The 15,046-nt window shown below is 40.1% G+C and overlaps 1 long non-coding RNA gene across 2 annotated transcripts in view; it reads right to left on the reverse strand.

Annotated features, from left to right (window-relative positions):
- The window catches only part of LOC109491709, a 104,555-nt gene that overhangs the window by 22,392 nt on the left and 67,117 nt on the right, over positions 1-15,046 (reverse strand). The window contains exons 3-5 of one of the 2 annotated variants that reach the window (XR_006585161.1): positions 5,587-5,664; positions 2,912-3,273; positions 1,822-2,066 (exon numbers count right to left, since the gene is read on the reverse strand). This is a non-coding gene — a long non-coding RNA (uncharacterized LOC109491709). The remainder of the gene's footprint in view (positions 1-1,821; positions 2,067-2,911; positions 3,274-5,586; positions 5,665-15,046) is intronic. The other variant, XR_002745304.2, reaches the window with a different exon arrangement.

Raw genomic sequence — 15,046 nt, forward strand, 5'->3', positions numbered from 1 at the left:
GTTTAATTTGGTCAGCTCCTCACTTCTCTTTTCTGCGTTCATCCCCTCACACAAAATTCCTATTCCTGCCTCTGTTTTAAGAGGCTAAGGCAACTGTAAACCATTCTTTGGATGTACCTTTTTGGTTTTGTCATTGTTTTCATTGTTTCCCATGAATGTTTTATATAGAAAAGATATTAACTTTTTGGGACAATGTCAACAGAGTTGATAAGGGAAAATATTATATCCCTCAAACTCTATGCCACACCAAGCCATACTTGAGATCAAGAGAATATATTCTTGTATTTGTCTTACTTTAGAAATGCAATGTTTAGCAGGATCCATTTCATATTATTGTCTGCAACACAGTTTTTAATTTGGAAATCATATTTATGCTTCCATACCTATATCAGGTGGTTCCCTTTTTACTCCTGTCTGTTTTAGATTTAGAAGTAGAGCACCCCTCTGAGTTGTGTTTAGAACATGAACAAAATAGTTTCTCAACGTTTATTTATTTTGGGACAGAGAGAGACAGAGCATGAACGGGGGAGGGGCAGAGAGAGAGGGAGACACAGAATCGGAAACAGGCTCCAGGCTTGGAGCCATCAGCCCAGAGCCGACGCGAGGCTCGAACTCACGGACCGCGAGATCGTGACCTGGCTGAAGTCGGACGCTTAACCGACTGCGCCACCCAGGCGCCCCCAAAATAGTTTCTACATGTGTCTGTTTCTCGCGGTTTGTGTGTTTTAGGTGGAGAGCCATCTTAACTCTCCTGTGAGCTCCATTTCCTTTGAAACACAGCTTTAATTTTGCTCTGCTTCAGTGTTTTCACTTATTGTTCCTCGTGAATGAAGGTCTATGCTTTCCAGAATTAGCTTATAACCCAAGAAGAGTAGAGATGCACCTGTCAAAACTGCTGGGTTCTTGCCCAAACCTTTAGAGGCCTGCAGGCTCAAATAATTTGGAGATTCCTGGAGACATCATCTGATGTGCCCTTCAATCAGTCTTGAGGTGGGAAGTTCTAAGCCACTTTACATTGAATTCAAACATAGCAGGCCAAGAAGAAGGAGGTAAGATGGGGAACAGCTTATACATAGGGAGAACAGAGGGGAGGTAGGAAAGGGAAGCTTTGCAGAAACTCCCGAGCTAACCAGTACCCAGCCATACAGACACTGAATATAACTCCTGTTTCAAAAGCAAGGATTTAATTACTGGAGATAGGACTGGACAGAGGCAATACTGCAGCTAGATTAATTACCCCTACTTATAAAAGTCAAGGGAAGAATAACATTATTTTACCCTCTCAGATTATCTTTGTTTAAAACTTAGTCTAGTCAATTTCATTTGAAAATAATTAGCAAACATCTGGTGTTCTGTGGCTATTTCCCTCCCCATGATAGAGATTCTTCTCACTTGGGTGAGCATTAATGGCATTTCCCTGCAGTGACTCCGCTCCTTTTCTGAGGAAGATTTCTGTAAGTGGAAACCACAGCTGAATTGGGTGCTGTTTCTTGTACAGTAGGGTGATCTATCGTGTTCATCTGGAGCTACAGTCATAAAGTTGTGGGTTCATTACGCCATTTTAACTGCCGCTGATCATAATAACTGCAAGTGTGACTCTGCAAATGCATTCAACCATTTTAAGGACGTAACAAGGAGGTAATCAATCCTCTATTCATTTTGTCATTTCTTTTTTATAACTTTAACTCTCCTCTTTGATAAACACCTAGATCTTAGCGTTTTGGGGCTGAAGCAGGATATACTAAATCAGAGATCCCAAAATTATATGACACAGACCATGTTTATTATGCGCAAAGCCACATAGAAAGCTGGACAACTGACCTGAAGAATCTAAGTGAAGAGGCAGAGAGGTAACGAGGGTCACCAGAGCAAGACAATTAGGACACATGGTGGGGACTGCATCCACATCTTGAGAGGTTTCCTGAGGCCCGGACTACAGTCTCAGGTCTTAGTCCCAGGACCTTAAACATGAGAAGGGACAGAAATATCAAGAGCTCCAATCCCAAGCAGACATTCCCCTTCCTTCATGGTTCCTTCCCTGGGAAAAACGACACAGTATATATGAGCTAAAAAGAAAAGAGCAGGATTAATGGATGTTACCATTACCTGGTAGGAATTAATAACTGTAATTGAGCAAAGAGTTTGGCTTAAATCATTGGTAGCTAAAACAAAAAGACAATATAACCATTGTTGTTTGGGGTGGGGGACACAAAAGATCTCTAAGCTTGCCTGTGGTGACTTTCCACTTGTGATTATATTTGTTTGTGGGAATCTTATGTGGCACATTTAGCAATGCAGTGGAAAATATCGTTCTTTGTCAATCTGAAATGCTTTCTTCAGATCCTGAAATCTCTCAGGCCACTGTCTCACTGAACATCACCTGCTGGCAGTGAGGAATCTTGAGTAGTCCAGGTTGAGATTTTGCATTTGTTTCTGCAAAGGGTGATTATAGGCCCGGACTAATGTTTTAATCTAAGTTTTTAGTTGAAAGTGTCCAGACTACAGAGGTGGCATACATTTGAACCAGGTAAGGTCCACATCACTGGTTACTAATGCTTAGGGCAGACTTCTTTCCAGTCGGAAGCAGGCCTAAAATAGATGCTTCTAGTCACTGAGTTATGTTAATGATACTCTTCGACTACAGAAACAGTAGTGTCAGGCAGTGGTTGAAGTTGTGGAATGGAATCACGCAGGGAGCAGTTGTCACTAGAGAGTTCCCTGCATTCACGGTAGTAAGATCCCCCCCACCCCCAACAACAGAAATGGGACATGTCAGCAAGCACAAAGCTCAAAGGAGCAGCCTGAGCTGAGACACGGGGGCAGCACCCAATAAAACCAGACCCCCTAAAACTTGACTTTGTTAGGCCTTTCAGTTCTTTGTCTCAACTCATCACTCACTCGTCTGACTCACCTGCTTCTGATGATATTGGCTTCTGACACGGAATGATTTCTCTTTTCTTTCTTGAATGATTTCTTATACCTGGTTTTGCCTCATGTCTCTGTTCTGATGTTTGTCTCTGCATCTCTTATCCTGAGTTCTGGATTCTTTTCTTGATTGCAATTTGCATTTGCCGATTGAGGTAGGCACTTCAATCAGTCCAACGCAGTCCCAAAGACCCTTGCACATAGGTGGTGGCTATTAAGTCCATTATTCCTGCTAATCCACCTGCAGAATCACGCAAGCTGGGAAGGGTGGGGCTCCACTCTGGAGGGGTTCCTTGAGAGAAAGGCAGGTCTGTGGAGTGAAAACTTGATCTGGTAAGAAGCCTGGTCCTGTGGATGGGATTCAAGGAGAGAGATCACAGAGAAGGGAAAAAAAGTTAAATTTGGGGTACACAAGGATACCCCTGAATTCTTCCTGAAGGTGGCAGATTCTTCTATAAAAGAGACAAAGCAGAGCAAGAGCCCACTAATCCTGTCTGGGATCCTACATCCTGGCGTAGAGGAACCTAATTCTAAGTTTCATCAATGGTAAGTTGAACCATAGGATCCAGCAATTCCACTGGGTATATGCTCCCCCAAAAATGAAAAGCAGGGACTCAAATAGGTGTTTCTAGACCCGTGTTCATAGCATAGCAGTATTATTCACAAAAGGTGGAAGCAACCTAGTATCCATCAACAAATGAATGGATAAACAAAAGGTGCCGAATACATACAATGGAACATTATTCAGTCTTAAATAGGAAGGAAATTCCGACATGTTCTACAAGATGGATGAACTTTGAAGATATTATTTTAAGTGAGCTAAACCAGTTATGAAAGGACACATGCCAAATGATTCCACTTACATAAGGTACCTAGAATAGTCACATTCAGAGGGACAGAAAGTAGAAGAGTTGTTGCCAGGGGCTGCGAGGAGGGGGAATAGAAAGTTATTGTTTAGGGGCGCCTGGGTGGCTCAGTCGGTTAAGCGTTCAACTTCAGCTCAGGTCATGATCTCATGGTTCGTGAGTTTGAGCCCCACATTGGGCTCTGTCCTGAAAGCTCAGAACCTGGAGACTGCTTCGGATTCTGTGCCTCCCTCCCTCTCTGCTCCTCTGCAGTTCATGCTCTGTCTCCACCTCTCTCTCTCTCTCTCTCTCAAAAATAAAAAATAAAAAAAAAAAGAAAGTTATTGTTTAGGGTCACCTGGGTGGCTCAGTTGGTTAAGCGGCTATCGTCTTCTCAGGTCATGATCTCATGGTTCATGAGTTTGAGCCCAGCCTCCGGCTCTGTGGTGACCACACAGAGTCTTCTTGGGATTCTCTCTTTCTCTCTTTCTGCCCCTCCCCTACTTGCTCTTTCTCTCTTTCTCAAAGTAAATAAATAAACTTAAAACAAAAAAGAAAGTTATTGTTTAATGGGTACAGAGTTTCAGTGAGAGCAGATTAAAAAGTCTTGGAAATACATGGTCCTGACGATTATGCAACACTGTGACTGTACTGAAAGCCACTGACCCATACACTTGCAAATGGTTAAACTGATAAATTTTATATTATGCAAATTGTAGCACATTAAAAAAAAAGAGTGAAAAAAGAAAAAAAGGTGACTTGGGACTGGTGGGGTGTGGGAGGAGTGACTGCAGAGATGTTAATATCCACCCATCCCCTAAAGGAAAAAAGATCATCCCTGAGAGTGTAGACAGAAGCTGTTGTTGAATCGAGTTGTGACGGGCAAAAGAAGACACAGGAAAGTTAACAGGGTTCAGTTCCTTATAAATATTGGCTCAAACTACCAGCCATAGGTGCAAGGGTTCCACAAATAATCTAAAGTTATTATATTGAGTAGAGCACCCTATCTGATCTGTTCGAATGCCTGCTAACATGCTTACCACACATACACAGACACACACACACACACAGAGATTACATGCATACTGTTCCTGCCTAATTGTGCAATCCTAATAGCCCCGGGAATTTGCACCTAGTACAGCCTTCGCTCATTTAGCCTTGTCCTTGAGGACAAGGACATGCCCTATTGAATGCCCTCAGGTATGATGTATGAGTGGACAAGTCAATGGGAGAAGCAACACTAGAAGCAATCAAGAGTGTCCAGGGCCAATGCAAGCTCATTGCACTCGGCCTCAGCACCTCCTTAAGCCTGTGTTCGGTAGTCTCCAAATAGGCAAGGTGCAACATTAGACTTTGGTCTCCAAATTTAGCTAATATCTGCTCTTTGCTTTGACTTCAGCCTCAGCCTTTGGAAGGCCAAATAACTGAATGCCTAACTGTAGTGTCATTTCTGGTGTCTCTGAAACGATGTGTGTGTGATCAGTGACCGTGAGATTGGGTAAGTTACCCTTGGGTCTAATCCATGAATCAACATCAGTTGCATAAACAGGGGCATGTCATTTAGATGGCTTGTGATTGTCAGAATATTCACTTTCACATACAAGTAAAGCATTTTAGATGTAAGTGTGATTAAAATTTCCTTGTGTGTTTTGGTTTCTGAGATTCTTTGTGATTCAGTTGAAGTATAAATATTTATTTATGAGTTCAGAGGATGCTGCTGCAATAATGAATGGTGATTGTGAACAACATGTTCATTTTATACATAAAATAAGGGTTTTTCAAATAGTTAAGTATTTAGTTCATGGGATTAACTTACTGAGATTGCTTCATCATCCTTGACTAAATTATTAAGTGCAGAAGCTGAAGAGGAAGGAAAGCTTCACTTCTGTCATCACTGTAAGAAAATAGATAAAGTTGGACACCTTGTCATGCCACCTAGAATTGTTGCCTAAACTGGCAGAGTTAGCCACCAAGATCTTTGTTCCTCTACTCACTTCGGCTGAAAATAAACATCTGTTCACAGCCCAGATGTGCAGTTTAGGGACCACACATCTGTGCTGAGAAATTGCTTTTCCCACACTAGGTCCCACACCCTTAAAGGTTGACTCCTGAAAGTTTGAACCATTACAAATTTTATAAGATTTGATTGTAACATATTATTCTATGATATCCATTCTGTGATGATTAGGTTGACCATCATACGCTGGTTTTCCTGCAAATGAGGGTGTTCCTGGGTGTGGGATTTGTGTGCTAACAGCAGGAAAGTCCAGGGCCCTCTGGAATGAGTTAGTCACCCTAATGATGGTGATGCAGCCTCAGCTTTGGATTAGAGTTCATATTGCCTTTAACATTTAGCCTAAGGTCTGTATTTGATGTAGAGCCATATCTAGCCATATCTAGTGCAATGCTGACTACCTCTCCAGCACAGAAGAACACAGGAGCACAGAATGACAGGTCTGGGGGGAAAGTGTAAGGCTGTTTAGTGACCCATCAGACTTGAGGTAGTGTACCCAAACTCCTAGCACCTCATGGATGGACCCAAAATTCTGGGCCCCCAGAATGAGCCCTGGTATCCATGTACTTCTCATGTTCAATACTCTATCCTCTTTACAGTTGCTATTGTTGACTTCCCTACAGTACAAGGTATCTGCTTATGTTTTTACTTCTCAGACTGCCTGGTACTCCAGTTTTTATTTGCAAGGCCCTATTCCTGGTCTGAGTCCTTTACATAAATGTTTTTGTTAGTTGAAGACAAGTCAGTATATTGCTTTTGAGTTTGTAAACATTGCCTAGATTAATGAACCAGGACCATTACTCTGTTTTCTCAGTGTGCTGGGACATAGTGCAACTGATCAGTAGGTGTGTTCCTGTCATTGAACTGGTTTCCTCTTTTTTTTTTTTAATGTTTATATATTTTTGAGAGAGAGAGAGAATGAATTGGGGAGGGGCAGAGAGAGAGTGAGGCAGAATCCCAAGCAGATTCCTCACTGTCCGTGCAGAGTCTGACGTGGGCTCAAACTCACAAACCGTGAGATCATAACATGAGCCGAAATCAAGAGAATGCTTAACGGACTGAGCTACCCAGGTGCCCCTGAAATGGCTTCTTATTTATATAAAAGGTTATTTGGTTGAAACTCAACCAATTTGTGGAGGAAAAAAAAAAAGGCTGGCCAAAGTTTCAATAAGACGATTAGTCTATATTTTGGGGATTTATTTTTATTTTTTTAAAATCTTTTTTAATGTTTTATTTATTTTTGAGACAGGGAGAGACAGAGCATGAACAGGGGAGGGTCAGAGAGAGGGAGACACAGAATCTGAAACAGGATCCAGGCTCTGAGCTGTCAGCACAGAGCCTGACGCGGGGCTCGAACTCACGGACTGCAAGATCATGACCTGAGCCGAAGTTGGCCACTTAACCGACTGAGCCACCCAGGCACCCCTATATTTTGGGAATTTAAAAAGAATTTTCTTTCTAAAAAGGAAGAGGTGGAGGGGATTAGGGTAAATAGCCACGAATTATTATGATAATTTTCTTAGTGCTTGTATTAATCCAGTCAGTCCTCACAATGGCTTTGTCAGTTAGGTCCTGTATATTGTTAGACTCTAAGACTAACTATCACTGGCACTGGTTAGGAGAACTGAGACCACAGTCACAAAGCTAGGAATTGGTAGAGGCATAATTTGAACCCAGGTGCTCAAAGCTTCCCTACACTCTTGCATTTTTCATGATGGATACAACACGGTCTTTAATATTTCTATAGTACAATTCTATAGCTATATTGTGAAATATTTTTGAAATTGTAACTTTTATTTAAACTTCATTTTTTCATTACTTAGAAACTAATTTTACTCATCCAGTTCATTCCAAATAAAAGTTACCCATTATTATAGAATAATCTTGAAAAGTTTATGAAAAGTATGAGATCCAGCAACCAGCTACTTATGATTTGAATCAATGTTAGTGTTCTTTCAGTGGTAAAGAAACATACAGCACATCCTATACAGAGGGGTGAGATGGGGTAGGAAAATGACAGAGGTGGTATGAGAAAGTGGAAACGAAGGCATCTTGAGGCTATTTGCTTATAACATTTTTTCATCTAAAAAAAAGAAAGAAAAAATTATAACCATATTTTAAAATGGCTCTTTACCCATATTATAACAATGACTAGAAACTTTCCATCTGAATTGAAGTCACAGCCTTATAAGTAGCCACTCTCAAAATCATCTGCCTGTTACTCTAGAGCCAAAGACACAATAGCCTCTCAGGTCCCTAGAATTTTCTGATTCTGAATCAGTCCCTTTCACTGCTTGTCTGTATTTTCTTCTGCCCCAAACAGTGAAGAGATGCAAATATCCAAAAGGCTATTTTCCATGCTTGTTGGGGTAATAGCTAGCCCATAAGATGCTAACCTACACAATGCTATTATTGGTCATAAATAGATCAAGATGACTTACCACCATGAAAATTCATAGTAATATCTCTAACTATATTAGAACCTGCTTGAGATGTACAAAGCACTCTCATGGACTCAGTCAAGTCCCATAACAACCCTGAAAGTTAGGAGTTATTATCCCCAGCTCCTAAAGAAAGAGAAATAGAAGTGCTAAGGATCTCTTCTAGAGTCACACAGTATTCGATTGCAAATCTAGCATACTTGGCATTATACACAGACTAATAATAAGACATGAACAATTTGAAAAGGAAGAGATTCCTTTGTATGTGTGACATTAGAGGGCATCAAAAGAAATAACCAATACTGTAGCATAAATCTTCTTTCAAGAACGACAACACGAGATGGAAAGAATCCTGTCATTAATTCTTCCTGCTAACACTCTTTATCCCTCTTAAGGATATTAATAAAAACTTTAAGGCTTTGGAAATCTGTATCAATTTATTCTCTCTCTCATATATACACATGTATATATACACATATACATATATCTTATATAAATTACACATATATTCACGTATCATACATATATATGTGTGTGTGTGTGTGTGTGTGTGTGTGTGTGTAAAGGTTTAATTTTATTTTAAGGTAGGCAGAACACCTGCATGCAGAATTATATATAAGTGAATGATGCTCATGTTCAAATCTACTGATAATTAAGATGCCTTGTGCATGGAGTGTGGTTTACAAAAATATTAATGCTAGTAGGATTGATTGAGAGCCACGCACTGTCCAAGAATTATCCCCATATTATTTATTAAAGAAAAAAATTCCTTTGCTAAAAAAGTAGAAAATAGCTCTATCCATTTTTCAATATGCTTAGAAAACTATTACCAGGGATGTCTCATTGTGTTGATTGCCCTCCTGTGCATAAAATGCATATTAAAATTAAAAATCAACAAAAGAAATAAATATTTGTTGTCATGTCTACATTTGGGAGGTAAAGGCCTACAGCTTGGTTGAGAAAGTAAGATGGATATGCACATAGCGTGACTAATAGACATGGGACTTCCCCACCCTAATTCAGTTTTCTCTTTGTATTCTGTTACCAGGCAGCTGACTGGTCAACAGTGCCTGAATTTGGTGCTCTGGTTGTACCAATTTTATACCCTTGGGTTAAAGAGATACTGAACTCCAACTGTAAATAATTGGAGCCAAATAAAATGTAATAAAAAACAGAATTCAGCTTGTTTTGTTATATTTTCCTTTATCTATGTTTCTTGGTTTTGTTTGCTTTTTATTTTAATTAGACTTACTCAAATTTCTTTAGTGTGTATATATTTTAACCAAATATTCAGGTACTGAGAAAAATATCAAGTGGTGCCAACATTAGCCATCACACAATCACTTTGTTTACTCTGACTGGGAACCTAAGAAATTCCAAAATACGTTATGGCATAGAGAATGAGCCCATGACCTGTATGTGGGGGGTGGGGGTTGGTTGGCTGCATTTACAACTGTAAACTTTCCAATATTTTATGTGATGGATACTAACTTACTAAATTGCAAAATCAAGGTTCTCATTTTTGTGTGTGTTGGAAAATATTGTAACTAAGGGAAATTTTTTTTCCTTGATTACTCATAACTATGATAAGCCTATTGGAGAAACTAAGACATTTTTCAGCACATAAAAATTGATTGCAGTCACAAGCCCATGATATCTACATTTTTAACTTTGAAACTGATGCTCATAGTTCTTTGTCCTTTCACAAAAAGGCTGTTTTTTTTTTTCTGGAGAAGAAAGACATTTATGAATCATGCCTCACCATATGCATTGGAAAAGAAATTATAAAGATGGCATGTCAAAAAAATAAGTGCAGCAGAACTCATCATAATATCCAATTCTATATTCTCAGCCTTAGTGGCCCGCAGGCACACATAGGAGATGATTCATCTCAGAACTCCCCGAAAAACCTAGCATAATGCTTTGCACATAGTAGGTGCTTGTTAAATGTCTGATTATGCATTGATGGATAAACTAAAGCTATTTATCCTGCCAATGTCCAAATTGCTCTCCAGACAGCTTGGGTAAGGATAATATCTGTTTGTCAGAGACATTTATCACACAGTTGTGAATGTTACCCTTGAAAATACAGGAAGTATTTTTATAGTGTTACCCTTGAAAATACAGGAAGTTAGAGTTTGGTTTTTTTTGTTTAGAACAATCTATAAAGACAGAATGATAATGACAAGTAGGTTGTATACCAGAACACATGAGTGGCCATGGGTCACAAAGAAAATGATACATATTGACTTAACTCAATAGACATTAGACATTAAATTAGTCCGGCTTCTCCAGAGAACTAGAAGCAAAAGAATGTATAGAGAGAAAAAAGAAGGAAGAGATTTATTACAAGGAACTGATTTACATGATTATGGAGGCTGAGAAGCCCTCAGATCTGCAGGCAGCAAGCTGGAGACCCAGAGAACTGACCCTAGAAAAGCTGATCTTTCCACTCCAAGTCCAAAGGCAAGAAATGATTAATGTCCCAGTTCAACAATCAGACAAGAGGAGTTCCCCCTTATTCATGGGAGGATCAGCCTTCTTGTTCCATTTAGGCCTTCAACTGATTGGTTGAGGCCCACCCACAAAAAAGAGGGCAACCGGCTTGACTCAGCCTACCATTTCAAATGTTAATCTCAACCAGAAACCCCCTCACTGACACACCCAGAATAATGTTTGACCAAACATGTCTGGGCACCAATCACAGACATTACTCCCTTCATCCATCATTCTATTTCATTGATAGTTCTTCAACTTGACAAGCTTATGTCTCACTTTTAACATAATCTTTGCCCATTTATTTTCTCAGCTTATATATAATATATATCATATATCATTAGTATAATATATAAACACATATAGTTAATAATATATAGTTAATTAATAGTATATATGTACCTCCTTCATACACACACACACACACACACACACACACATATATAAAATCGGTTTCCTGAATACCTCCCCACACATTGATCTCACTCTCCAGAGAGAACAATTTTTTTAATTTTTTAGATATTTATTTTAGATCATATCTCCATTTTTCTAAATCATGAGATTAGGGTGCTATTTCTTAATATTTCTGTTTTAACATATGTTGATTTCCTGCAAGACAAGAATTTTATTCTTTGTTCTCCTCTCTTTCTCCCTCTCTCTCTCTCCCCTGATATGGTTAGTTATAGGACCTTGCTTTTGGTTCAAAAAATGTCTCAGTCTGTATTTCCCAGAAAACAGTACCTAAAGCAAAGTTGATAGGCTAATACTTTACTGGAGGTACAACCCTGAGATGCAAGAGTGGGGAGGCAGGGTTACAAACAAAGGAAGCAAACATAAGGGCTGGTGCATTACTGAGCAGCTAAGCCTTGCAAGAACACTAACCAATTGCTTGACCCTATACAAACCCTCCAGAATGGTAGACGAGAACCCCTTAACCTCAGAACTGTCTGTTCTAGAGAAGGAAGGGTAAAGAGTTTGTTAGCTCTTTCCCATCTCCTGTTTTTCATGGGTCATCGCGGTTTCCGCAGATGGGTCTTCACTACTCCATGCTGCCAGGTTGTATTACTCAGGCCTTCCTGGAGGGATGTGACAGAGGTATGTGATGCCCAGCTCTCCCCCTGGGGCGGGCTGAGATGAGGTGACAACCTAATGGCCAGTGGCCAGTGCTCTCCACTGAGCAAGGAGCCAGGGTATGGGGGTGGGAGGAGATGAGGAACAAATCTAGAGCCGTATAAACTGGGTCACATACAATCAATATTCAGTGTTTTATTTTTGAGACTAAGTAAATAGTATCCATGGTGGAGTCTGATATTATTCTAGATTACATTCTCTTGTATAATTTAAAATTTTTCCTTCTTTTGAAAATTTACTTTTTATTTACTTATTATTAACTTATCCCCAAACTCTGACAGAATTGTTAATATCTGTTTTATATATCAGGTATTCTATTACACATTTTTTCCCTTTAAATACATTATTTTGGAGCCCTTTGACCTCTCTCTCTAATCTCCGCATGTTGCCTGCTAGACGTGCTCACACCTGGTATGCAAAATGTCCCTTCACTATCATTTTGAAATTGTCTTTTGATTCTCTTATATATGGGTCCCTGTTTCCTGAGTTCAATGTCTTCCACTTTCATGGTTTATGTTCCAATTTTGTTGGAACAAATCTGCCAGTAGTGTTGTGAAAAAGGTAATATTTTTGAGGTCTTACATGTCTGATGATATTGATAGGGTTCAGGGAAGGCCTCCCCAAACTGTGCCACTTTGGCATATTATTTGGAATTAAGGTTACATGAGAGATAGCTGATACAAGAAGGATGTGCTGACTGTCCCTTCTCTCCCTGAAAGCAAGAAATAAATTCCCTATGTGAAGGGTTACCCTCTCCACACCTGGAGGATAAAAGGCATCCTCATCACCAGAGATAGGGAATTCAAGGCCAAGATGGCTATAGGAACAAGCCTTGTGACTTCATTAAGTTGCTACCCCAAGCCCAAGCTACTTTATCTTGTCAATTCTTAATAAATGCCTTGTTTCTTTGTCTAAAAGATAGAGAAGCTGCCTGCTTTGGTCACTTCTTTGTGCCTCGTATTTTTATGAGCTCTTATACATACAAAGTCGAATTGGTTTTTTACCCCTGTTGATCCTGTCTTATGTCAATTGAATGGGTAGACTAGCCAAAGAAGCCAGAAAGGAAGAAAGGAAGAATTTTCCTGTGCTACAATTGTCTTTATTCTTCTCCCCACATTTGACGGGTGGGTTAGCTCACATTTCAGTTTCCTTCAGAATTTTGAAGGCACTACTCCATTTTCTTTTCTCCCCAGTTTGTTGTTGAGATAATTACTGTCATTTGATCCCTGCTACTTTGATGAGATCCTTCCCAACCAGATATACATATTAAGTGTGCTGGGAACCCACCAAGATCCCTTTAGTGTGCAAACTGTGTCTTGCCTTCTGGGACATTTCATTGTATCTTCTCTTTATTTTCCTCCTCCTTCTATTTATTTATTGTCTGTCTTATGCTTTCTTTTTCTGCAACTTATATCACATGGACATTGGTGCCACTGATCTGATTGTCTACATTCCTGATTTTTTCTATCACATTTTCCTATTTCTTTCTTTTTGTTTTTCTCTCTGACAGTCTCTGGCCTTATCTCCCACTTCTCTACTGAATTTTTTATTTCTGCTATCAATTTTTAATTTTCAAAAGTCCTTTTTACCAGAACTTTTATGCTCTGTATATTCTTTTCTTTAGAGCTTCCTTTTCTTTTTCTGGATGCAATGTCTCCTTCTCCATCTCTTTTACCTCTCATTTCAACCTCTAAATATTTTAACTATTAAAAACATGTAGCTATTTGTCTAAATGTTTTTGTTTTGTTTATTTGCTTTGTCTAAATGTTTCACCTAACTATTTAGTTCTAGGGGCGCCCGAGTGGCTCAGTTGGTTAAGCATCCGATTTTCACCTCAGGTCATGATGTCACAGTTTTGTGAGTTCAAGCCCTGAATCGGGCTCTGTGCTGACAGTTCAGAGCCTGGATCCTGCTTTAGATTCTGTGTCTCCCTCTCTCTGACCCTCTCTGCTCTCACTCTGTCTCTATCTCTCCCCAAAATAAATAAAACATTAGAAAAAAATTTTTTTAACTATTTAAAACAGGACTCAGACCCCCCCCCCCACCATATCTCTTCTCTTCTCTAACCTCCCTCTCCTTATGTAGTCTTATTTACTTCCTGGTTTTAATAACATGTACATGCAGGTGACTCGATCCTTTCATGATACGCTATATAAAACAACTCTCCTTGCCCACCACCCTGTGCCCCATTGCTCTTCACTACTTTCCCTTCCTGTATTTTCACGTGAAAAAATTTATTTGTACACACACACACATGTATGTTAATTTTAACTCCTTGGGAGAAACAGAATTCTTTCTACACCAAAGTGTAGACAGTTAGGCAGAGGAATCAGGATCTCTATCCAGAGTTTAATCAGAAGCTCAATTCTAAACAGATTCCATGGGGTTGAACAAAAAGTAGCATACTCTGAATGATACTTTTGGGGATTGTTTAAGAGCACAGTGTCTGCTATTCTAAGCAATTTCTTTCTGGAATTTCTATTGGATTTGTTTATATTTGTACTATTTATTGCAAGACAGCTGCAATTCAAAACAAAGGGATAGCTGTGTAGTAGATATTTAAGTAGTTGGTATCTTGTCAGTTGTATCTGCTTGCTTGCTCTTTTTATTTTTTATTTATTTATTTTTAGCAAGTGTGGACTTTTCTGACTGCTTGAGCTAAAAAAGAAATGACCCCAAAACAAAAATAAAGTTTATTGGGTGGGAGTTTGACTTACCTAGCTTTAAGAGAATGCTGATTACCGACTCGGAAGATGGCAGCGTAGGAGGACGCTGGGCTCACCGCGCGTCCTACTGATCACTTAGATTCCACCTACACCTGCCTAAATAACCCAGAAAACCGTGAGAGGATTAGCAGAACGGAGTCGCCGGAGCCAAGCGCAGACGAGAGGCCCACGGAAGAGGGTAGGAAGGGCGGCGAGGCCGTGCGCGCTCCACGGACTGGCGGGAGGGAGCCGGGGCGGAGGGGCGGCTCGCCGGCCAAGCAGAGCCCCGAGTCTGGCAGAGGGGCCTGACGGACTGTGTTCTGACAGCAAGCGCGACTTAGCGTTTGGGAGGTCATAAGTTAACAGCTCTGCTCGGAAAGTGGGAAGGCTGGATACAAAGGGAGGGAGAGCTGCTGAGCCCCTGGACGACAGAGCTCAGTTTGGTGGGGAACAAAGGCGCTCGCCAGCGCCATCTCCCCCGCCCATCCC

Source organism: Felis catus, chromosome C2 (assembly GCF_018350175.1).
Source record: "Felis catus isolate Fca126 chromosome C2, F.catus_Fca126_mat1.0, whole genome shotgun sequence".
Classification (NCBI taxonomy): domain Eukaryota; kingdom Metazoa; phylum Chordata; class Mammalia; order Carnivora; family Felidae; genus Felis; species Felis catus.